Raw genomic sequence first — 24562 nt, 5'->3', positions numbered from 1 at the left:
TAGTGTGTGTGTGTGTGTGTGTGTGTGTGTGTGTGTGTGTGTGTGTGTGTGTGTGTGTAGTGTGTAGTGTGTGTAGTGTGTGTGTGTGTGTGTGTTTGTTTGTGTGTGTCAGGCTGGCTGGTAGTGTCTTGGTTGTCTTGGTTGTGAGTAAGGGAAATCAGACAACCTGTCATGGGTCAAGACAACATTACAGACTCTATCTCTCTCTCCACCTCCTCTCCCCCTCTCTCTCTCCCTCTCCTTGTTTCTCCCTCTCTTTTTCATTACTAAAACTAGCGGGGGTCTGTTCAAACACCACATCAAATGAACAGCCAACTGTCTAACTGATCTGTTCCAAAATAAACAAACATTAACACATTGAGCTGGGGCCTGTTGCACAAAAGTAGAATTAAGACATCCGGGATAAATGACTCAGCTGAGCTCAATGAAGCCAAAACATGTGCGTCCAGGCTTAATTGGTTGCACAAAGACCAAGCCAGGATGAGCAGACACGGATTCATTAAGCCAGGTGAAACCAATCCTGGATAGGTGCGCGCTCACGGCTCACTCAAATAGACCCCGCCACAGATCACAGATTAACTGATTTACCATGGCAACTAGAGCCGCGTACTTTTCCCCGTCGGAAGCACAAATCCTCATGGAGGCATACGAGGAGGTAAAAGATATAATTAAGAAGAAAGGCAACACCGCCACAGTGATAAAGCAAAGAGAAAAAGCGTGGCAAAGTATTGCAGACCGCCTGAATGCGTAAGTAGTGCACAATTACACACTCACCGCTCCGCTGAAACATCACAATTACAATTCAAATATTTAATTCACATCTCCAAAAATGCAGTTGTACAGTAATTATGAAACGGTTAATTTTTTTTATTGAAATGCACTGCAGATATGAGTGAAATTGTGTAAAGTAACTCCATCACACTGTATAAAGCTATGATAAAATTTTTGATATTTTTACTGAAAACAAGACAAAAATACCAAGTAATTTTTTGCAGTGTGACTCCATTAAGTGTGTGTGTGTGTGTGTGTGTGTGTGTAGATTAAACATGAACGGGCCAAAACGGACATGGCAGCAGGTCAAAATCAAATACAAGAACATTCTGCAGAATGGTATGGTCCCTGACTAATATTTAACAAAGCACAAGCATATATTGTACCCAGAAGGTGCCTGCTCACACATTGTCTGTACTGTTTTAGCAGTGAAAAAGAATACCCACAGACAAGGCACGGGTGGTGGGTCACCAAAGGCTGACCTTACCCCAGCAGAGGACATGGCCTTGGAGCTAAATAAACGCAGGCCCGTCTTAGAGGGGATCCCTGGGGGGAAAGAGACGAGCATAGGTTCCTCCCAAGATGCCACCCGCTTCATTCAAGGTATGTCCTTCCATCTCTACATGGGATACAACCACATTCATATTGAATCAATTTGGACTGTCTGACTTTGGTTTACCTATTGCCTTGCAGTGTCTGGCAGCACTGTGTTCCTGTTAGAGCCACCAGCACAAGCACCAGACGATGCTGATCCAGTGAGTACTCCATCAAAGGCATACTGTAGGCCTGGCATGTCTTGTCTACTAGCTTCAATATGAATCCGATTAAATGTGATAGGGTGAAGGCCCCAGTGCAGCAGCAACAGCACATGATGGAGACGATGATGAGGAGGAGACCATCTCTCTGGATTCCAGAAGGCATGAGGTATCATGTTAAGACTGTGAAAGTACTATTTACTCTACAATGGTGAGGAGTCCTCATCAAAATCAAAAAATCTAATTTCTTTTACAGGACCCAGATGCTATACAGTGGGAAAACCAGCCTGGCAACATAGTGCGTATTAATAAAAGGACACCACATCCTGCCAAATTCCAGCTGCGCTAATTGTATTGTGTTCACAGAGCTCACAAGCTATCAGAAAGTTGTATGGCAACCACCTCCGGTGCCAAATAGAACTGGCAGACATAGACATTCAGTACAAGAAGAAAAAGATGGAAAATCTTGCACTGGAGTTCGAAATAAAAAAGAGGACAATTAGGAAACTGGACCTTGAAATAAAAAAACTTGAGAGGGAGGTGAGATATGCCTTCAATGTACACTGTATGCTAACTGTAACACAAATGTATTAATCATTATTTTTCTTTCCTCCCCCAGCTCCAAGAAGATGACACAGCTCAAAATAAAAATTAGGTATATTCTCATAAAGTCAAGTGAGCCATGACATATGAGCTCTTATTGTGAGCACACAGGACGGTGGCATCTTTCTAAGGTTTTTTTTATTTTCCCAGCAATCAGTACAACCAAGTCATCGTTATAAGGCATCGCCCTCTTTTGCCCACCCCCCCCAGCACCAGGTGTGGCCACTAGCCTATATGAAGGCCCAAAATTGTGTGTTCCTTTCTGCTCTGACAATGGCATGCCCATTTGTGCGAGATGTGGTGGATGAAGAAGCACTTGTGCTGAGGAGAGCCTTCAGGTGAGAAAGGGTCTTCAGGGACCGGTTGGACCCACTGGCCTTCCCTGATGACCATCTATATGAAAGATACAGGTTTTCTGCAGATGGCATCAGGTATCTATGCAGACTACTGGGTCCCAGGATTAAGCACCGCACTGCACGGAGCCATGCACTGAGTGTGGAGCAAATGGTTTGTGTGGCCTTGCGCTTTTTTGCTAGTGGAGCCTTCCTGTACTCAGTGGGGGATGCAGAACAGCTGAACAAGGCCACAATTTGCCGCACAATAAGGAGTGTGTGTCTGGCTATCAAAGCATTAGAAGATGTCTTCATCTCCTTCCCTGGCCACAGAAGACTCTGTGACATCAAAGAGGAGTTCTATAGGATTGCAGGTAAGAGGATCTACAAATTACAGGACAACTGTTAACACATAGTAGGATACTCATTACTTTGTGTGACAGGTTTCCCCAATGTCATTGGTGCAGTGGACTGCACACACATAAGGATAAAAGCCCCCTCAGGTGCCCATGAGGCCGATTTTGTGAATAGGAAATCCTTTCACAGCATTAATGTTCAGGTGAACATAACTTTTTGATATTGTCCATTGACGAACACTCTGCATTGCCAGTGATGTGCATTGATTGGTGTAATATTCCTCATCTTATGATTTCAGATGGTCTGCAATGCTGACTGTGTGATCAGCAATGTTGTGGCAAAATGGCCTGGTTCAGTCCATGACTCCAGAATCTTTCGGGCCTCTGAAATCTATCAGTGCCTATCACAAGGTAAGCCACACAACCCCTATTTATAACCATCATGGCTGTGTCAAGAATATCACTGTGTTTATGAGGTAGTAATGATGAGATTTTGTGTTGACAGGTGAATTCTCTGGTGTGTTGCTGGGAGACAGGGGGTATGGCTGCCAGCCTTTTCTCCTGACACCTTTCACAGACCCCCAGGAAGCACAGCAGGCCTACAACCATGCCCATGCCAGGACCAGGGCCAGAGTTGAAATGACCTTTGGCCTCCTGAAGGCACGCTTTCACTGCCTTCACAAATTAAGGGTCAGCCCTGTTAGGGCATGTGATATTACTGTGGCTTGTGCTGTCCTCCACAATGTGGCCTGCCTGAGGAAGGAGAGGGCCCCCAGAGTGCCACCAGCCATGGACTGGGACAATCCGGCAATCTTCCCTGATGATGACAGTGGTCGGCTGCTGAGGGACCAATATGTGTTGAATTATTTTAGTTAGTATGTGTGCTTTCAATTTTGGTTAAATATGTCCTGCGGTGGCAGAGGAATTTGGGTTTTTTTGGGTTCGTTTTTTGACGAATTTGGCCTCTTATGATGTTTGTGCGGTATACTGTGTGTAATACAAGGCTGCAGGGAGGCTACTGCATCCATTCATTTGTCTGTTCAGTTGATGTGTATGGATTTGTCCTGCATTTATTTTAGTGTGCAGACATGCAGGGTGTGTTATACACATTCAAAGGTCTGTATATGTATCATTTTGTATAATATGCTTAGATTCTGTGCTTTCCATCTTGTAGAGTCACTGTGACTTCAGTTTTGAAAGGAGCTGATGGTTTACCTGCTTTGTTTTGTCCTTATTCAATAAAGGAACATAATGTTACACATTGTGTTTTTATATTCATATGGAATGTGTATTTGTTTATATGACAGAGTACTAGGGCCACACTGAAGAAAAAGGATAAAGTCATAAATTTATGAGGCTGGTTCTTTCTGCAGAAAAGCTACATATTGTTTTTACAGTTTTGATACTTATGACAATGTGATACTTAATATTCTGGCACATCAGCATGTCTTTGTTTATGAAACCATACTGAAGTACAATTTCACGAAATGCCCCACATCTGTCATTTTAACAACTGTCCTCCTTTAAAACAACTGGTTACAATATTATGACTTGTGTTTTTTTCCCCTCTGTGGCCCTAATATTCTAGCATTTTATATATAGCCTTATAGTCTATGGGAAACTGTAAATTATCTAATGATAGCAACATCATCTAAAAATCATTTTTTATCCAAAATCATTGAAATTAATGATCACAAACGTTTAAATAACAGTGGGTCTAGTTATATGTGATAACAATGTATAGTGAGCAGTGAAATAACTATTGGTTTCCATTTGTGGTGACTGCTGACTGACATTAGGGATGAGATTAAATAGATCCTGGAATTTAGCCTGGTCTGGAGCAGGCTAGCTCCACAGAATAAATCTCCATGGTAATTTATACCATAACATATCCTCCTGCCCCCTATCCATCTTTAGTGCAACCGGATTACGGATCAATTGAGCCAGGATCACCAAGATATCCTGGCTTAATCCCTTATCCTAGTTTTGTGCAACAGGCCCCAGGTATGCAACATGTTTTTCTTCTTTGGTTGACATAGAATGCTATTTGTACTTGACTTCATGAAAATGAAAATAATAATAATAATAAAAAGAGAATTACGTCTGAACTGGAGAAATCTCACTGAAATTATGGATTTCTCTTCATCTGTTTTCTTACTGTGCAAAAAATATTCTCTATAACTGAATTGCTGTCAAACTAATTGGAGCGTTGGCGGAAGCACTGAGCCATAGGATTAGATTCTTAGCTACTTGTCTCAATTGCACTTCACACTTTTTAATTACCATGTATATCAAATAAAGTATCTTTAAACTTTTTTTTGTCTTTTCCATGACTTTTCCTTTATCTTAGAACAAATGCAAACAGTGGAAGATTCCAATTAACGTCAAACCACAATTTCCATTGTGCTTCTTTCGTGATATCCATACTAAAATACACACTGCTTGCTTGGGTGAGCATCTTCTTTTAATTGACTATCCCAGTTAGGTGACTCATGACTGAAGAAGATACATGCGAAAACATGTATGTGTCTTGAAAAGCATTGGGGAAAAAATTATGAAATAATTAACTTCAACCTTAATAGATGTGTGTTGAGCTTTTTATATTTTACACCATCACTGCTATGTCCTCATCAGAACCATTTACCACACACATTTACCCTTTAGCTTAGCATACAGGGAAACACATAAACATGTGGGCTCCAAGTGGCACAGTGGTCTAAGGCACTGAATCTCAGTGCAAGAGGGGTCATATAAGTCCCTGGTTTGAATCCAGGCTGTATCACATCCAGCCGTGATTGGGAGTCCCACAGGGCGACGCACGATTGGCCCAGTGTCGCTGGAGTAGGCCGTCATTGTAAATAAGAGTTTGTTTTTAACTGACTTGCCTAGTTAAATAAAGGGTCAAATTAAAAAAGATGTTCTGTGAAAATATTTGTTTCTAAATGATTTAACATTGAGTTATAGTCAGAACAGTATGTTTTTCATTTGAGAGGACTACACTTTAAATCACAATAATATTCATTCATGCACTCTCCTGTGTCCACAACAGTCTTTAAAACTAAATTCTGTCCATAGAAAGGTACATCAATTATTCAAAGGAAGGCAACTAGCAAACATCTCTTGAAAAAAAATAATAATAATTTCCCAATGAATACAAATTGCAGCAATTGAACTGAATATAGAAACATTTCCGGGATACAGAGCAAAGACATTGGATCAAAGACAAATAGAACCTTCTGTTTAAATCATTTTCAGTTTCTTGCGGTAGTTAAGTCTAGGCTACATCAAAATAACATTCAATAAAAATCAGCACCACAGTGAGAATTCACAACAGTTTCTCCTCTCATGTCTCTGCGCAGAGAATGTGTTATTTCTGTGCTGTTCTCTATGAGACTACATCAGTGGTGAGAGATAAGCCTATTCAGACCCTCTTCGAATAACATTTTAATTCAATAAAAAGCATTTCTTTGTTAGTAGAATACGGTAAGTTTTGTCATCAGAACCTTCACTAGGGACTCTGTCGGACTAGAATAAAGTACTTCAAAAACAGTACACCTGAGCCAGACACTTACCTGAGTGTGTTGCTGTGCTGCATTGATGGGAGCGTCCTGTGAAAAGCAGGGCAAGTGCTGAGGGCATCTCTATATCTCTAAACCTCACACCCTCACTGGATCCTGACACCAGGCCTGTCCAGTCCACCCCGCAGCCTAAGGACATTAGGGCTAAACCAGAGCCACTGTGGCCCTATGAGCCCACTGGAATGTGTGTGTGTGTGTGCGTGTGCGTGTGCGTGTGTGTGTGTGTGTGTGTGTGTGTGTGTGTGTGTGTGTGTGTGTGTGTGTGTGTGTGTGTGTGTGTGTGTGTGTGTGTGTGTGTCTGTCTGTCTGGTGTTGTAGGGGGATTAGACTGATCAGAAAGACCCCCGTATGTCCAATCACAAGCCCCCCCCCCCCCCCCCAAATCCCTCACTACGGTATCAGAGAAGGAACTCTGTTCATTTCAATCATGCATGCACACACACACACATAGATACAGTCGCATACAAACATGCACAATTGGTACATGTAGAACAACAATACAACTGCTGACGTTTCTCTACTGTAAAACCACTACAAGTCTCCCCTCCACTATGGATGCTTGAATATGTCTTTTTTCTAGTTATGCCTGTAATGGCGTTGGGCATCTTTCCCTCAAGGAGATGGCCCACCAGGGAGAGTGGCCATTTAAGCCCGACTACCATGTCACTCAGATATGCACTGCAGTGTGTCCTCTCTATCAGTGCACACCACACATGTCTGTCTCCGGCCTCCACAGCTACTGTGCAGCTCCTAGTGTGTGTGAGCAGCACATAACAGCTCTTGACACCACAAAGCACTTCTGAGTAATGGGGACATTCTTCTTGGGTTTAGCCAGATGATTATAACATTATACCACAGCATTGTTGAAATCTAATTTCTGATTGTCTGGAAGGGCATTCTAGAATGGACATTAAAACCAGATAATGGGACAGTTGAAAAATAATTTGGGACACCTTGCAATCATGAGCCAATAATATGCGCCTACAAACGCAGACCGTACTTGTTACAAAGTTACAGAAAGCTAAACCAACAACCACACAAAATGAAATTGGATACATTGTAAACGCAGTGAGTGATAAACCTCTCCTGTCCCCTCTGCCACTAAAGCTGTCAAATCCTCCCACGTTTTTCTAGTTCGACCAGCTGTTTTCAGCAACTGATATTTTTGAATTCGGTTTTCATATTGGCAGATTTGCAAGACAACAAACTATTTAACTAGCTTCTTTGACAAGGTACACATCTGTTGTTCTGCTACTGAACAAGGCAGTTAACACACTGTTCCTGGGCTGTCATTGAAAATAAGAATTTGTTCTTAACTGACTTGCCTAGGTAAAAAAAAATCAAACAAAAGGTGTATTTCCCTCAATTCCCTGTGTACGTGTGTTTGTTTGAGTAGGATTTAAATTAGTGCAGATTAGAGCATTATTTTCCTGGTCTCCCCACTGTTCAGATTATTAAAACTTGCCCAGATTACTTTAAATCGGTATAATCCCTGGATTAGGAGACCAAGAACAGACAGGTTCTAAACCAGCACTACAAAAGAGCAGTGTTACAGCTTGACCTCAGCATCTACCCCCAACTGACCTGCCCTCTGAGAAACGTTCCATTCAAAGAAATGCCTGGGAGGGAAAAAAGTATATTTGGCAACGTATCATGAGTTAGCCATAGACATCGAATGTGTATTATACTTCTAGCATTCTACTAGTGAATTGGGCAAAGTAATGATGGCATCTTGACCCCGTCAAGTTAAACAACATGAAAAAGATTATTGAGTCGAGCAGTGTGGCCAGGTAATGAAATCCAGTTGAGATTTTCTCAGTTTTGAGGATTCAATGTGTTCAATTTATCTAGAGTCTCAGATTTCGAGAGAACTCAAAGTTCTAAAATCAGAACACAACTGATCAAATCTGAACCAGTCCAGTTGAGACAAGAGTGTAGATGTACAACTCGATGTATTGTCCATTCACCGAGCAGAGAGGACAATGTATTCAGGAAAATCAATAGGGGGGTATGCCTATTCATCAACAGCAAATAGTGTGGTGACTCTAGCGTAGTGGAAGTCTCGACCCATTGTTCACCCATCTTGGAATAATTAATGGTCAAATGCCTACTATTCTACCTCCTAAGAGTTTTCATCTATTATCATGACTGCTGTATACATTCCACCTCAGGACAAGAAAAACATCAAGCTGGCACTTTTATGCACCCAGATCCTGCTTTTCTTGTTGCCGGTGATTTTAATTCCACGTCATTAAGATACATCCCCAACTTCCATCAGCATGTTTCCTTCTCCACTAGGGGCGATAAAGTCCTAGACCACTGTTACTCTACCCACAAGCAAGCATACAAGGCCCTCCCTTATCCCCTGTTCGGCAAATCAGATTATGGTACTCTATAGTCCTGATTCCTGTCTACAAGCAGAAGCTCAAAACAGGAAGAACCCCGAGGCTTCGTAGAGAAATCATCATCCGAATTGGAAGCTATGCTGCAGGACTGCTTTGCTAGCATGGACTGGAATATGTTCCGGGACTCGGGCGATAGCTTCGGTGAGCTATCCACCTTAGTCAACGGCATCATTAGGAAATGCATCCCCGACGTTGTCCCCACAGTGAAGGTTCACTGCTTCCTCAATCCAAAACCCTGGATTAACACAGAGAACAGCACTATCGCAGCAAACGTTGAAGCTACGGTTGAGTACAAGAACAAGTACAAGAAGTCCTGCTACGATCTCCGTTGAGCCATCAAATGAGAAAAATATCATTATACAGTTGAAGTCGGAAGTGTACATACACCTTAGCCAAATACATTTAAACTCAGTTTTTCACAATTCCTGACATTTAATCCGAGTAAAAATTCCCTGTCTTAGGTCAGTTAGGATCACCACTTTATTTTAAGAATGTGAAATGTCAGAATAATAATAGAGAGAATTATTTATTTCAGCTTTCATTTCTTTCATCACATTCCCAGTGGGTCAGAAGTTTACATACACTCAATTAGTATTTGGTAGCATTGCCTTTAAATGGTTTAACTTGGGTCAAATGTTTCGGGTAGCATTCCACGAGCTTCCCACAATAAGTTGGGTGAATTTTGACCCATTCCTCCTGACAGAGTTGGTGTAACTGAGTCAGGTTTGTGGGCCTCCTTGCTCGCACATTCTGTTCCATTTCTGCCCACAACTTTTCTATAGGTTTGAGGTCAGGGCTTTGTGATGGCCACTAAAATACCTTGACTTTGTTGTCCTAAAGCTATTTTGCCACAACTTTGGAAGTATGCTTGGGGTCATTGTCCACTTGGAAGACCCATTTGCAACCAAGCTTTAACTTCCTGACTGATGTCTTGAGATGTTGCTTCAATATATCCACATAATTTTCCTACCCCATGATGCCATCTATTTTGTGAAGCGCACCAGTCCCTCCTGCAGTAAGCATTTCACGGCTACACCTGTTGTATTCAGGGCGTGTGACAAATACAATTTGATTAGATTTTTGTCTTTACACTCATCATATGCTGCTGCTACTCTGTTCTTTATTTCACTCTTATTATTATCTATCGTGATACCTAGTCACTTTACCTGCTTTCATGTACATATCTACCTCAAATACCTTATACCCCTGCACATTGATCAGGTACTGGTAATCCCTGTATCAGTGGAGGCTGCTGAGGGGAGGACGTCTCATAACAATGGCTGGAACTGAGCAACTGGAATGGCATCAAACCATGTGTTTGATGTATTTGATACCATTCCACTGATTCCGCTCCAGCCATTACCACCAGCCCGTCCTCACCAATTAATGTGCCACCAACCTCCTGCGTATGTAGCGTCGTTCTTGTGTATTTTACTCCTCGTGTCACCCGTTGTATTCGGCGCATGTGACAAATCCAATGTGATTTGAGGTAGGGATGGACGGAGGAGAGGAGGATGGGTCTTTTTAATCAGGCACACATCTGTCTGTGGGCTAGCTAACAGAGAGAGAGAGCTGTGCTCATTTTGTCAGCCCCTTTAGAGTGTACACTGAGTTACAGACATTATTGGCTTGTCATAGAGAACCTGAGAGGGGCCGAAAATGAGGACATATTTAAAATAGATCTTAAAACACACTTATTTAGCTTTGATTTTCCTTAGGGTGGCTTTTCATTTGTCTTTCAGTTTTAAATCGTTTTTGTCCTCTTTTATTTCTTGTGTAGTAAATATTTCAGTTTTTATTTTCATTGTTTATTTGTTTTTTTCTTGTGAAGTGCATTGTGTTGAAATTTGCTATATAAATAACACTTGATTTGATAAAGAAATCCAAACAGGCCGTAAAGCCCGTCTTTCAAAGGGGAAGGGAAGGCATTTACTTAAACCCTGACTATAGGCTGTTTGCCAACCACAACAAACAAACATTAATCCTTGGCAACAGGGTGTGATTAGCCAGCCCCTTAAATCCCCTTACAATGAATGTACCATGCCACATCACATTTTAAAATAAGAAGAGGGCAGAAGGTGTGTGTGTGTGCGTGTGCATGTGTGTGTGCATCTCTGTATGCGTGTGCATCTGTGTGTGCGTCTGTGTGTGTGTGTGTGTGTGTGTGTGTGTGTGTGTGTGTGTGTGTGTGTGTGTGTGTGTGTGTGTGAGTGTGTGTGTGTGTGTGTGTGTGTGTGTGTGTGTGTGTGATAGAGGGCGCTTGTTTTAGCCCCATCGTTTCCAATCCATTTCCTGAGGGTAGAATAAGCAACTCTTTTTCCCATAGGCCTTCACTAAGCCGCACTAGCCGCTTGTCCGAGCGACTGCTAATCAGGAGTGGCAAGGCCATTCTGTCTGAGAACATGAGAGGTGATAACCCTGACCCCCTCGCAGAGAACAGAGGGAAATAGAGAGACAGAGAGAGACAGAGAGAAAAACAGAGAGAGAGAAAAAGAGAGAGAAAAAAGAGAGAGAGAGAGAGAGGGAGAGAGAGAATAAGAGATGGTGGTGGGGCAGAGAGCCAGAAACAAATGAAAAGGTAAGGAGAGATACAATACAAGAGAGTGGGTAGATGGAGAAATAGAGAGAGCGAGAGAGAGAGAGAGAGAAACAAAGGAGTGGTGATAAAGAGGCAATGTGCAGTATGCAATAAACTAGCTCTCACAGTCTCACGTCAGAATTAGACTTTCATCCATGTTTCTCAAACATCAAATGTTTAAGTTGTTGCAAACTGAAAATGCAGAAGTGGTTAAGTTTTGGCATTATCTACAAATGTTTAAGGTTAGTGTTTAGGCACTAACTCTTCCATCTTAAGGTTAGGCATTAACTCTGAACGGTTAAAGTAAGGGTTAAGGTTTGGGATATGCTTAAAACAAAAGTCTCAGAAATAACATTCTATTGCTGGATTCAAACTTGCAACCTTTGGAATCAGAGGCAGATACTTACACTCATCTGCCATCCCCAATGCTGTAGCAAAACTAAAACTACTTGAAGGTAACAGTTCTCACTGTTGCCCCTAGTGCACGTCATCTCCCGACGTCCTCAGACACGGACGGACGTCGAATACTGACTTGTATCGCGGGTGACCTGGCTGATGTGAGAGAAAGAAAACGAGAGAGATGATTGAGTGAATGTAAGAGAAATCGAGAGACAGGGAGAGTGACAGGGCCTTGGACTCCCATCATTCTTTATCTAAAGATCACATTAACTCACAAAGTGTATGTGATAACAGATTGATGGACACCTGTCGGCCAGTCAGTGCAAGTAACCCTCATTATGAAACAGCTTGGGGGCGGGAGGTGGAGGGAGAGGCAATGTTGGCTAACAGAGGAAAGGATAAAAAGGATCAAAATGCTGAATATCCTGTTAGGTAATACACTGAAATAACCATGGAAACAGCCCTCCTGCTGTGTGTATGTGTGTGTGTTTGAACTGACATGTAGAGAATCAATGTGGACACCTACATACGAGAGAACACATCAAACGTAATATCAAACATAATAATGCATGAGCCTACACACCCACACTCCTGCATCTTTATACTGTATAGCCAAGACACCATTTAACAAAAAAAGCATAATCAGCATGACATGACTGATATTTCCCCGTGGGTCATGTTAATTTGGTACCAAATGGAATAAAACTGACTGAAACAGGAAGGGACTACCAATGAGAAACTGTTGCTCTGTGAACACTAGCCCTGTCTATGAGACAAATGCAGTGGTGGAAAAAGTACTACATTTTCCTACCTGAGTAAAAGTAAAGATACCTCAACAGAAAATGACTCAAGTAAAAGTAAAAGTCACCCAGTAAAATACTACTTGAGTAAAAGTATACAAGTATTTTGTTTTAAATATTCTTAAGTATCAAAAGTAAATGTAATTGCTCAAATAAACTTCAAGTACAAAAAGTAAAAGTATAAATCATTTCAACTTCCTTATATTAAACAATAAAAAAACGGATAGCCAGGGGCAGAGTCCAACACTCAGACATCATTTACAAACAAAGCATTTGTGTTTAGTGATTGGACCAAGTATGTGAATTGGACCATTTTCCTGTCAAAATGTAACGAGTACGAGTCAGGGAATGTAGTGAAGTAAAAGTAAAAGTTTCCATAAATATAAACAGTAAAGTAAAGTACAGATACTCTAAAAAAAACAATTTAAGAGGAACTTTAAAGTATTTTTACTTAAGTACTTTACACCACTGGACAAATGCCTTTCAATTGAATTGTTCACCACAGTTCCCCAGCATTACACCACACATCCACACAACCAGAGATTCTACACTAACCACTGGGCTGTGCTACACCATGTATTCTGCACAGCTGTGTGTTGATGTAGCTTCAGTCTGTGTTATGGGTCTCTGTGTGCTCTGATGTGCTGTTCTATGGCTTTATAGACCAGTGTGCAATTTAGTTTCAGGTGTTGACGTGGCACGGCTGTGAGAGCTGCGAAATTGATTCTCACTCTCTCGTGGTGAATGTACTGGTGCAGCTCAATTGCACATGGTGGTGATTCATTTTAAATATCACACGTTTAGCCGTGGACACACACAGCGATTCGCATCTGACGCCATTATCCGTAGCCTCTGGGCAGAACAGCTGTCACAAATCTCACTGGGACAAACTCCAATGTTCTTCAGGAAGCTACAGGTAAAACAAACACCTTATAGCACCACATTTCTCAGGTGAATCTCACTGGAATAGCCTTTATCAAAAGCCCTTTATGACTCATTTGAGTCCAATAGAATAATCAGAATCTGTCAATTTAAAATGTAGGAAATCATTGCTATTTCTGGAGCATAGGGAAATCATTACTGACAAAATAGAGTGCATCAGAAACAACAACAGCTCTATTTCTATTTCTATCAGAAACAACAACAGCTCTATTTCTATTTCTATCAGAAACAACAACAGCTCTATTTCTATTTCTATCAGAAACAACAACAGCTCTATTTCTATTTCTATCAGAAACAACAACAGCTATATTTATATTTCTATCAGAAACAACAACAGCTCTATTTCTATTTCTATCAGAAACAACAACAGCTCTATTTCTATTTCTATTTCTGGGTCTCTCCTGGAAAAACACAGAACGGTCTTCATCTCACGTCCCATTTTGGGGACAAAAGTGAAAGTGCAGTTTCAATTTCGTGGACCTAATGGAACTAGAATTTGGAGTTACCGAGCAAAAGGAGAGATGAAGAGCTAGGCCTAAATCAATTTACCACACACATACACACGTACCTATACACACACACGTATACACACACGCACATATACACACAAGCACGTATACACACACGCACATATACGCACAAGCACGTATACACACACGCGCACATATACACGTACACACACACACACACACACACACACACACACACACACACACACACACACACACACACACACACACACACACACACACACACACACACACACACACACACAGTCCTACTGTACACATCCCTGGGATATTCATTATCATGCGTATTCCTCTATATTCCTCTTCCTGTCTTCTCTCTGGCACAGCAGAGCAGCTGACACCAACAGGTCTCTTCTGGCACACTGTCAATGATACCCACACGCAGGCACACACACTCACATACACTGTCTGAGAGCCCCGTGAACACACTCATACACTAACTCAATAATGCAAGTCTCAACCTGTTCTAATCACATAATCAAAGGCAAAATATTGAGCATTGAATTCATTGTAATTCTGCTCTTGTTGGAGCCCATCCAATCAATAAGCTTGGTTTGTCTTGAGTGATGAGTTATCCCTCGTTCACAGAAATGTCCATATCATTGTGTTTGAGACCCTGGGGTGGAGACAGACAGATGGAAAGCATCTCACACCACAGTGGATCCAACCAAATTACATCATAATTAGCCCCATTGAAAGTGCCACAGAGACTAGAAATGACACTGTCAATGTAACAGCGTTGCTTCTGCCCCTCTCCTCGCCCCAACCTGGGCTCGAACTAGGGAACCTCTGAACATATCGATAACAGTCACCCTCGAAGAATCATAACCTTTCGTTCCACAAAAGCAGCAGCTCTTGCAGAGCAAGGGAAACAGCTACTTCAAGATCTTTGAGCGAGTGACGTGACCGATTGAAACAATACTACGTACACTGCTAACTAGCTAGCCATTTCAGACGGGTTACACTTCACCCCCTTGACCCCCTCTTCTCCAAAGCAACCCCTCTTCTCCAAAGCAACACCTCTTCTCCAAAGCAACCCCTCTTCTCCAAAGCAACCATTGATCCGGGTCACGGCACCAATTTAACAGTGTTGCTTCTGTCTCACTCCTTGCCAACCCGGGCTAGAACCAGGGACCTTCTGAACACATCGACAGACATCCTCGAAGCATCATTACCTGTTGCTCCACAAAAGCCGCGGAAACAACTACTTTAAGGTCTCCGAGCGAGTGACCTCACCGATTGAAACACTACTAGCGTGCACCGCTAACTAGATAGCCATTTCATACTGCTTACATCAGCACCAGTAGCCATTTACGGGAAATACCACATCACATCTTAGACCTTGATGGCTACTCTACAACATTCACAATTCTATGAACTACTATATTCCCATTGACATTATACCAGCTCACTTCTTCTGTTGTACAGTAATAACCAAGGAGTTTCACATGTTTCAATGCTAATAAATCTATAACATTCAGTCTATTGGACTGGTGTGTTTCTTAAGGGCTTGCCTTGAGCACATCAAAAAGACTAGGTGACATTCAGCCACTGCTGGGTTTTGGCTGACCACTGCCAGGAATCTTTGCTAAAATACTCACTGGAGCACACTACAATGTAAAAAATGGTTAGTTGTTTCAACGTGTTATTTCCATGCATGAAGTTACATGGCCTTTTTTCAAGCTTTGGCAACGTTATATTTCAAGCTTTCATAATTGACAACAAGTGTTTTACTAATTAAAAATAGTTAAGTCAGTATAATCTACTATTTTTAGTTGAGTCAATGTATGTTTTAGTAGAGATAACTAGCCTCCCTTTTGAAATGACTTCATATTTTCAATTAGTCTAACTTACTATCAAGTTAAGTAGATGACATATACATTGATTAAACAACCCCAACCTTAGCAATGAAATAATAGAGAATTCAGTAAGGAACAGTATGCTCCCATCTGTCTCTTGCTCTTGTGTGAGTTTTTCGCCAGTTTCGCCAAAACTGGCATTGCACATAGCAATGTCAACCAACCAACAGACCGCTTTAACTACAACGACATTCTCAGTAATGGTTACAGAAACATTTTACTTTTACTTTTTTGCCTTCATAGTTGTGAATTTCTAAGTTGTGTAAACATAGTTTTTTGCTAACACTCTGAGCCTTCTGCTAGAGAGAGTTAGACAGAGAGAGAGCTGAAGGAAGGAAGGAAGGAAGGTGGAGAAAGAGAGCCAGGGAAAGTGAGAGAAAGCGAGGGAGAGGTAAATTGAGAAGTGAGAAAAACACGGGGAGGAGAAACAGGGAATGTGAGTAGTGAGAGAAAGTAAGAGCAAGTGAGAGAGAGAAAGAAAGCGGAACGAGAGGGAGCTAGAAAAGAGAGAGAGAGAGAGAGAGAGGAAGAGAGAGAGAGAGCGCGAGAGAGCGAGAGAGGTTAAGTACTGGCCTAGCACCAGCCCTCAGGGTGTCTGTCTGGACCAAATTCCTGAGCAGATGGGGTGATCTCATATTATATAATACACTCAACCCTCCTAGCCCACCATTCTCTCCTCTCTCCTCTCATCTCTCCTCTCACCTCCACTACTCTATCAGCTCTTCTCCTCTGTCAACCTGCCACCTTCCCTACTTCCCACTTTCCCTTCCCTCTCTCAAACCAGTGTCAGAACCACTGACATAGCTCCTGTCCTGCCATGTGCTGGTGTGTTGCTATGGATACTGAAAACTAGGAGGCTCACCGCCATCTTCCCTCCCAAACCCACTCTGACACAGCTGGGAATGGGGGCAGTGCATGTCACAGCATGTCAGAAACATACACACGTGTACATGCACAGACCTGATCAAACATGCACAGACCTGATCAAACATACACAGACCTGATCAAACATACACAGACCTGATCAAACATGCACAGACCTGATCAAACATGCACAGACCTGATCAAACATACACAGACCTGATCAAACATACACAGACCTGATCAAACATGCACAGACCTGATCAAACATGCACAGACCTGATCAAACATGCACAGACCTGATCAAACATGCACAGACCTGATCAAACATGCACAGACCTGATCAAACATGCACAGACTTGATCAATCATGCACAGGAACCTAGAGATTCTGGGTTCAAGTCCAGGCTCTGTCGCAGCCGGCCACAATCGGGAGACACATGCGGCCGCAAACAAATGGCCCAGCATCGTCTGGGTTAGGGGAGGGTTTGGCCAGCAGGGATGTACTTGTCCTATCGCGCATTAGTGACTTCAGGGTGCAGTGCACGCTGACAAGATTGCCAGGTGTACTGTGTTTACTCCGACACATTGGTGCGGCTGGCTTCCGGGTTAAGTGAGCATTGTGTCAAGAAGCAGTGCGGCTTGGTTGGGTTGTTTCGGAGGATGCATGGCACTCAACCTTTGCCTCTCCTGAGTCCGTACGGGAGTTGCAGCGATGAGACAATTGGGGTGAAAAAAGGGTAAAACCAAAATAAACTACATGCACATGCACAGACTTAACTGTTGGAACACCAGAAAAGTGACACGCATCAAATCATTGGTTCACAAGCAAAGAGTCATCTGTCAATCAATCTGGCTGTGGGCGGGACAGGGCCATAGCGCTATATCAACACAGTATCAATGTGTCATCAGCACCTAATCACTTATCATCAAAAATAATCTTACAATGATGTCACATGATGATTTTATGAGCAAAGATCGTTTCATTGCCTCTTTTCACATCGAAAATGGACCAATCTGTGTGTGTACGTGGTGTGTGTGTCTGTGTGTTTGTGTGTGCACAGCAGTGTGTGATTGACTGGAATGACCCAGGCCTATTAATTTATATCCATGGTCAGACCACACTTCATCAACACCAGTCTGTGAATTGTGAGAAAAGAACAGAACTAGATTCTATCCATTGTGTCAAGGATCATATCACCTCCACCCTACCTGACACCCTAGACCCACTCCAATTTGCTTACCGCCCCAATAGGTCCACAGACGACGTAATTGCAATCACACTGCACACTGCCCTAACCCATCTGGACAAGAGGAATACCTATGTAAGAATGCTGTTCATCGACTACAGCTCAGCATTTAACACCATAGTACCCTCCAAACTTGTCATTGAGCTCAAGACCCTAGGTCTCGACCCCGCCCTGTGCAACTGGGTCCTGGACTTTCTTACGGTTCTCCTCCAGGTGGTGAGGGTAGGAAACAACATCTCCACCCCGCTGATCCTCAACAATGGGGCCCCACAAGGGTGTGTTCTCAGCCCTCTCCTGTACTCCCTGTTCACCCATGACAGCGTGGCCATGCATGCCTCCAACTCAATCATCATATTTGACTGCAGTGGTAGGCTTGATTACCAACAACGACGAGAAGGCCTACAGGGAGGAGGTGAGGGCCCTCAAAGGACATGATCGTGGACATCAGGAAACAGCAGAGGGAGCATCGACGGGATAAATAGTGGAGAAGGTAGAAAGTTTTAAGTTCCTTGGCGTACACATCACGGACAAACTGAAATGGACCACGCACACAGACAACGTGGTGAAGAAGGCGTAACAGCGCCTCTTCAACCTCAGGAGGCTGAAGAAATTTGGATTGTCACCAAAAACACTCACAATCGAGAGCATCCTGTCGGGCTGTATCAATGCCTGGTAAGGCAACTGCTCCGCCCACAACCTTGAGGCTCTCCAGAGGGTAGTGAGGTCTGCACAACGCATCACCGGGGGCAAACTACCTGCCCTCCAGGACACCTACACCACCCAATGCCACAGAAAGGCCATAAAGATCATCAAGGACAATAACCACCCGAGCCACTGCCTGTTCACCCTCTATCATCCAGAAGGCGAGGTCAGTACAGGTGCATCAAAGCTGGGACCGAGAGACTGAAAAACAGCTTCTATCTCAAGGCCATCAGACTGTTAATCACTAACATTGAGTGGCTGCTGCCAACATACTGACTCAAATCTCTAGCCACTTTAATAATTAAAAATTGGATGTAATAAATGTATCACTAATCACTTTTTAAAAATGCCTCTTTAACTTTGTATGGCTGCAGGGGCAGTATTGAGTAGCTTGGATGAAAAGGTGCCCATTGTAAATGGCCAGCTCCTCAGTCTCAGTTGCTAATATATGCATATTATTATTAGTATTGGATAGAAAACACTCTAAAGTTTCCAAAACTGTCAGAATATTGTCTGTGATTATAACAGAACTGATATTGCAGGCGAAATCCTGAGGAAAATCAAAACAGGAAGTGGCTTCTATTTTGAAAACTCCATGTTCCATAGCCTCCCTTTGCTGGATTTAAAGAGATATGAACCAGATTCCTTTTCCTATCGCTTCCTCAAGGTGTCAACAATCTTAAGACATAGTTTCAAGCTTTTATTTTGCAAAAATGAGCCACAACGATAACATAGCGTCAAGTGGTCACATGAGTTTTGCTCGCGCAACAGAATTTGGACAGCCATTGTTTTCCCCTCTCCTACTGTGAAAGACATTTGCGGTTGATATATTATCGATTATATCTTTTAAAAACAACCTGAGGATTGATTATAAAAAACGTTTGACATGTTTCTGTGGACATTATGGAAACTATTTGGAATTTTCGTCTGCGTTGTCGTGACTGCTCTTTCCTGTGGATTTCTGAACATAACGCGACAAACAAACAGAGGTATTTTGGATCTAAAAAGAATCTTTATGGAACAAAAGGAACATTTGTTGTGTAACTGGTAGTCTCGTGAGTGAAAACATCTGAAGATCATCAAAGGTAAACAATTAATTTGATTGCTTTTCTGATTTTCGTGACCGAGCTACCTGATGCTAAGTATACTTAATGTTTTATTGTGCGATCGATAAACTTACACAAACGCTTGGATTGCTTTCGCTGTAAAGCATAATTTCTAAATCTGACATGACAAGTGGATTAACAAAAGGCTAAGCTGTGTTTTCCTATATTGCACTTGTGATTTCATGAATATAATATTTATAGTAATATTTATTGTATGTAGCGCTATGCTATTCAACGGTTGTTGATGACACTTATCCCGATATCGGGATTGCAGCCATAACAGGTTTTCAACAATGCTACTTTATATAATGTTTACATACCCTACATTACTCATCTCATATGTATATACTGTACTCTATACAATCTACTGCATCTTGCCTATGCCGATCGGCCATCGCTCATCCATATCTTTATATGTACATATTCTTATTCATTCCTTTGTTGTTGTGAAATTGTTAGATTACTTGTTAAATATTACTGCATGGTCGGAACTAAAAGCTCAAGCATTTCGCTACACTCGCATTAACATCTGCTAACCATGTGTATGTGACCAATAAAATTTGATTTGATTTGATTTGTGGTGAGGCAAAATCAAATGATCAGACAATCATAATTGATGAATGTCATTCAAATCTAAAAGTCCCTTCTGAAAAGGGACATGGCTTTAGGTGATTGGAGAGGACTTCTGGGGACAGTAATGTGTGTGATCTCCCCATGGAACTCCCATAGACAGTGAGCTCCGTTGCTTCGATCCCTCTCCATCAGAGCTCCGCTCTGTCTGCGTTGGCTCAACGGTGCTATGACTTATCCATGCTTAGATCCATCCTGACATGCGAATGGTATTGATCTGCTGTCCTCTCTCTCTGTCCTCCCATATGGAAAAGCATGCTATGTACCGATCGCCCCGAATCTACCGGTTGCAGTAATGAGGAGAGAAGGAGGAGAGAAAGAGACAGAGGAAAGTCAAAGAGAGAGAGAAACAGAGGAAAGACAAAGAGACAGATGGTGTCGGAGAACAAGGCTGATGTTTTACGTATTCCGAGCCAATTGTGTTTTTTGTTCCTTTCTTTGCGTTGTTTGTAACTTGTTTTTTTACTTATTTTGTACATAATGTTGCAGATACCGTCTCCTATGACCAAAAATAACTTCTGGGCATCAGAACTGCGATTACTCACCACGGACTGGCAGAATCCTTTTTTTCCTTTAAGGAGTCCGATGAGCCCGACGTGAATGAAATACTGCTTCCCCGAGAACAGGCCCAGATTTCCGTCATTTGCTTGAAGAGAAGGTGGAGAAAAAGGGGCCAGAGGGCTGGCTGCCTTCTGAGAATTCGTAGGAGATCGAATAAACCCCCACTTCCTTCCATTTTGCTAGCAAACGTGCAATCTTTGGAAAATGAAATCGATGGCCTACGCGGAAGATTAAACTACCAACTGGACATTCAAAACTGTAATATATTATGCTTCATGGAGTCATGGCTGAACGATGACACTATCAACATACAGCTGGCTGGTTATATGCTGTATCCGCAGGACAGAACAGCGGCGTCTGGTAAGACAAGGGGCGGCGAACAATGTCTTTTTGTAAATATATCTAAGGAAGTCTTGAGGTTTTGCTTGCCTCGGGTAGAGTATCTCATGATAAGCTGTAGACCACACTATCTAACTAGAGAGTTTTCATCTGTATTTTTCGTAGCTGTCTATATACCACCACAGACTGATGCTGGCACTAAGACCGCAATGAATGAGTTGTATTCCGCCATAAGCAAACAGGAGAACGCTCACCCAGAGGCGGCGCTCATAGAAGCCAGGGACTTTAATGCAGGGAAACTTTAATCCGTCTTAAATTTTTTTTAGCAGCATGTTAAATGTGCAACCAGAGGGAAAAAAACTCTAGACCACCTTTACTCCACACACAGAGACACATACAAAGCTCTCCCTTGCACTCCATTTGGCAAATCTGACCATAATTATATCCTCCTGATTCCTGCTTACAAGCAAAAATGAAAGCAGGAAGCACCAGTGACTCGATCAATAAAAAAGTGATCAGATGAAGCAGATGCTAAGCTACAGGACTGTTTTGCTAGCACAGACTAGAACATGTTCCGGGATTCCTCCGATGGCATTGAGGAGTATACCACCTCAGTCATTGGCTTTATCAATAAGTGTATCGATGACATCATCCCCACAGTGACCGTACATACATATCCCAACCAGAAGCCATGGATACAGGCAACATCCGCACTGACCTAAAGGCTAGAGCTACCGCTTTCAAGGAGCTTTCAAGAACCAGGAAGCTTAATACAGGACAAAGATCGAATCGGACTACACCGGCTATGACACTTGTCGGATGTGGCAGGGCTTGCAAACCATTACAGACTACAAAGGGAAGCACAGCAGAGAGCTGCCAAGTGACACGAGCCTACCAGACAAGCTAAACTTTTTCTATGCTCGCTTCGAGACAAATAACACTGAAACATGCATGAGAGCACCAGCTGTTCCGGAAGACTGTGTGAAATCGCTCTCCACAGCCGATGTGAGTAAGACCTTTAAACAGGTCAACATTCACAAGGCCACAGGGCCAAATGGATTTACAGGACGTGTACTGGGAGCATGCGATGACAAACTGGCAAGTGTCTTAAGTGACATTTTCGATCTCTCCCTGTACAAGTCTATAATAACAACATGTTTTAAGCAGACCACCAAAGTCACTGCGCCCAAGAACACTAAGGTAACCTGCCTAAATGACTACCAACCCTTAGCACTCACATCTGTAGCCATGAAGTGCTTGAAAGGCTGGTCATGGCTCACATCACACCATTATCCCAGAAACCCTAGGCCCACTCCAATATGCATACCGCCCTAACAGATCCACAGATGATGCAATCTCTATTGCACTCCACAATGAATGCAATTCATTGACTACAGCTCAGCGTTCAACACCATAGTGCCGTCAAACTTCATCACTAAGCTAAAGACCCTGGGACATAACAACTCCCTCTGCAACTGGATCCTGGACTTCCTGACGGGCCGCCCCCAGGTGGTAAGGGTAGGTAATAACACATCCGCCACACTGATCCTCAATACAGGGGCCCCTCAGGGGTGCGTGCTCAGCTCCCTCCTGTACACCCTGTTCACTGATGACTGTATGGCCAGGCACGACTCCAACACCATTATTAAGTTTACAAATGATTCAAAAGTGGTAGGCCTGATCCCGACAATGACGAGACAGCCTATAGGGAGGAGGTCAGAGACCTGGCTATGTGGTGGGAGGACAACAACCTCTCCCTCAACGTGATCAAGACAAAGGAGATGATTGTTGACTACATAAAAAAGAGGACCGAGCACGTTCCCATTCTCATCAACAGGGCTGTAGTGGAGTAGGTTGAGAAATTTCAGTTCCTTGGTGTCCACATCACAAACAAACTAACATGGTCCAAGCACACCATGACAGTCATGAAAAGGGCACAACAAAACCTATTCCCCCTCTGGAGACTGAAAAGACTTGGCATGAGCCCTCAGATCCTCAAAAGGTTTTACAGCTGCACCATCAAGAGCACCCTGACTGTTTGCATCACTGCCTGGTAACTGATCGGCCTCCGACCGCAAGGCACTACATAGGGTAGTGCGTATGGCCCAGTACATCACTGGGTCCAAGCCTCCTTCCATCCAGGACCTCTATACCAGGCGGTGACAGAGGAAGGCCCTAAACATTTTCAAAGACTCCAGCCACCCTAGTCATAGACTGTTCTCTCTGCTACCACATGGCAAGCAGTACCAGATCAAATGGCCACCCAGACTATTTGCGTTACCCCCCTACACCGCTGCTACTCTCTGTTGTTATTATCTATGCATAGTCACTTCAATAACTCTACCTACATGTTCATATTACCTCAACTAACCGGTTTCCCCCTGTGTATAGTCTCACATTTGTTATTTTACTGCTTCTCTTTAATTACTTGTTATTTTATTTCTTATTCTTACTCATATATTTTTTCAACTGTATAGTTGGTTAGGGGCTCGTAAGTAAGCATTTCACTGTAAGGTCTACACCTGATGTATTCGGCACATGTGACTAATACAATTTGATTTGATTTTGATTTGAGAGAGACAGAGAAAAGACAAAGAGAGATGGAGACAGAGGAAATACAAAGAGAGAGAGAGAGACAGAGGAAAGAGAAAGAGAGAGAGAGAGAGAGAGACAGACAGACAGAGGAAATACAAAGAGAGGGAGACAGAGGAAAGACAACGAGAGAGAGAGAGAGACAGACAGAGGAAATACAAAGAGAGGGAGACAGAGGAAAGACAACGAGAGAGAGAGACAGAGGAAAGACAGAGAGAGAGACAGAGGAAAGACAACGAGAGAGAGAGAGAGAGAGAGAGAGACAGAGGAAATACAAAGAGAGGGAGACAGAGGAAAGACAAAGAGAGAGAGACAGAGGAAAGAGAAAGAGAGAGAGAGACAGAGGAAAGACAAAGAGAGAAAGACAGAGGAAAGACAAAGAGAAAGAGAGACAGAGGAAAGACAAAGAGAGAGAGACAAAGGAAAGACAAAGAGAGAGAGACAGAGGAAAGACAAAGAGAGAGAGACAGAGGAAAGACAAGAGAAAGAGAGACAGAGGAAAGACACAGAGAGAGAGACAGAGGAAAGACAAAGAGAGAGAGACAGAGGAAAGACAAAGAGAAAGAGAAAGAGAGACAGAGAAAAGATAAGAGAAAGAGAGACAGAGGAAAGAC

General features: G+C 42.7%; 1 protein-coding gene across 4 annotated transcripts in view; it reads right to left on the bottom strand.

Annotated features, from left to right (window-relative positions):
- LOC110525413 (transient receptor potential cation channel subfamily M member 3) overlaps positions 1-24562 on the bottom strand; it is a 184187-nt gene that overhangs the window by 86357 nt on the left and 73268 nt on the right. Inside the window, exon 1 of one of the 4 annotated variants that reach the window (XM_090237169.1) lies at positions 6390-6574. The exons of the other annotated variants lie outside the window; for them this stretch is intronic. The gene's annotated coding sequence lies outside the window, so the exon portion shown is untranslated. Of the gene's footprint in view, positions 1-6389; positions 6575-24562 lie in introns of those variants that run through there. 4 annotated transcript variants of the gene reach the window in all.

The sequence above is a fragment of the Oncorhynchus mykiss genome, chromosome 6 (assembly GCF_057628025.1).
Source record: "Oncorhynchus mykiss isolate SJ-2025 chromosome 6, ASM5762802v1, whole genome shotgun sequence".
NCBI classification, from domain to species: Eukaryota; Metazoa; Chordata; class Actinopteri; order Salmoniformes; family Salmonidae; genus Oncorhynchus; species Oncorhynchus mykiss.
The sequence above is the reverse complement of the archived record's forward strand: the minus strand, read 5'-3'. Positions and strand labels throughout refer to the sequence as shown.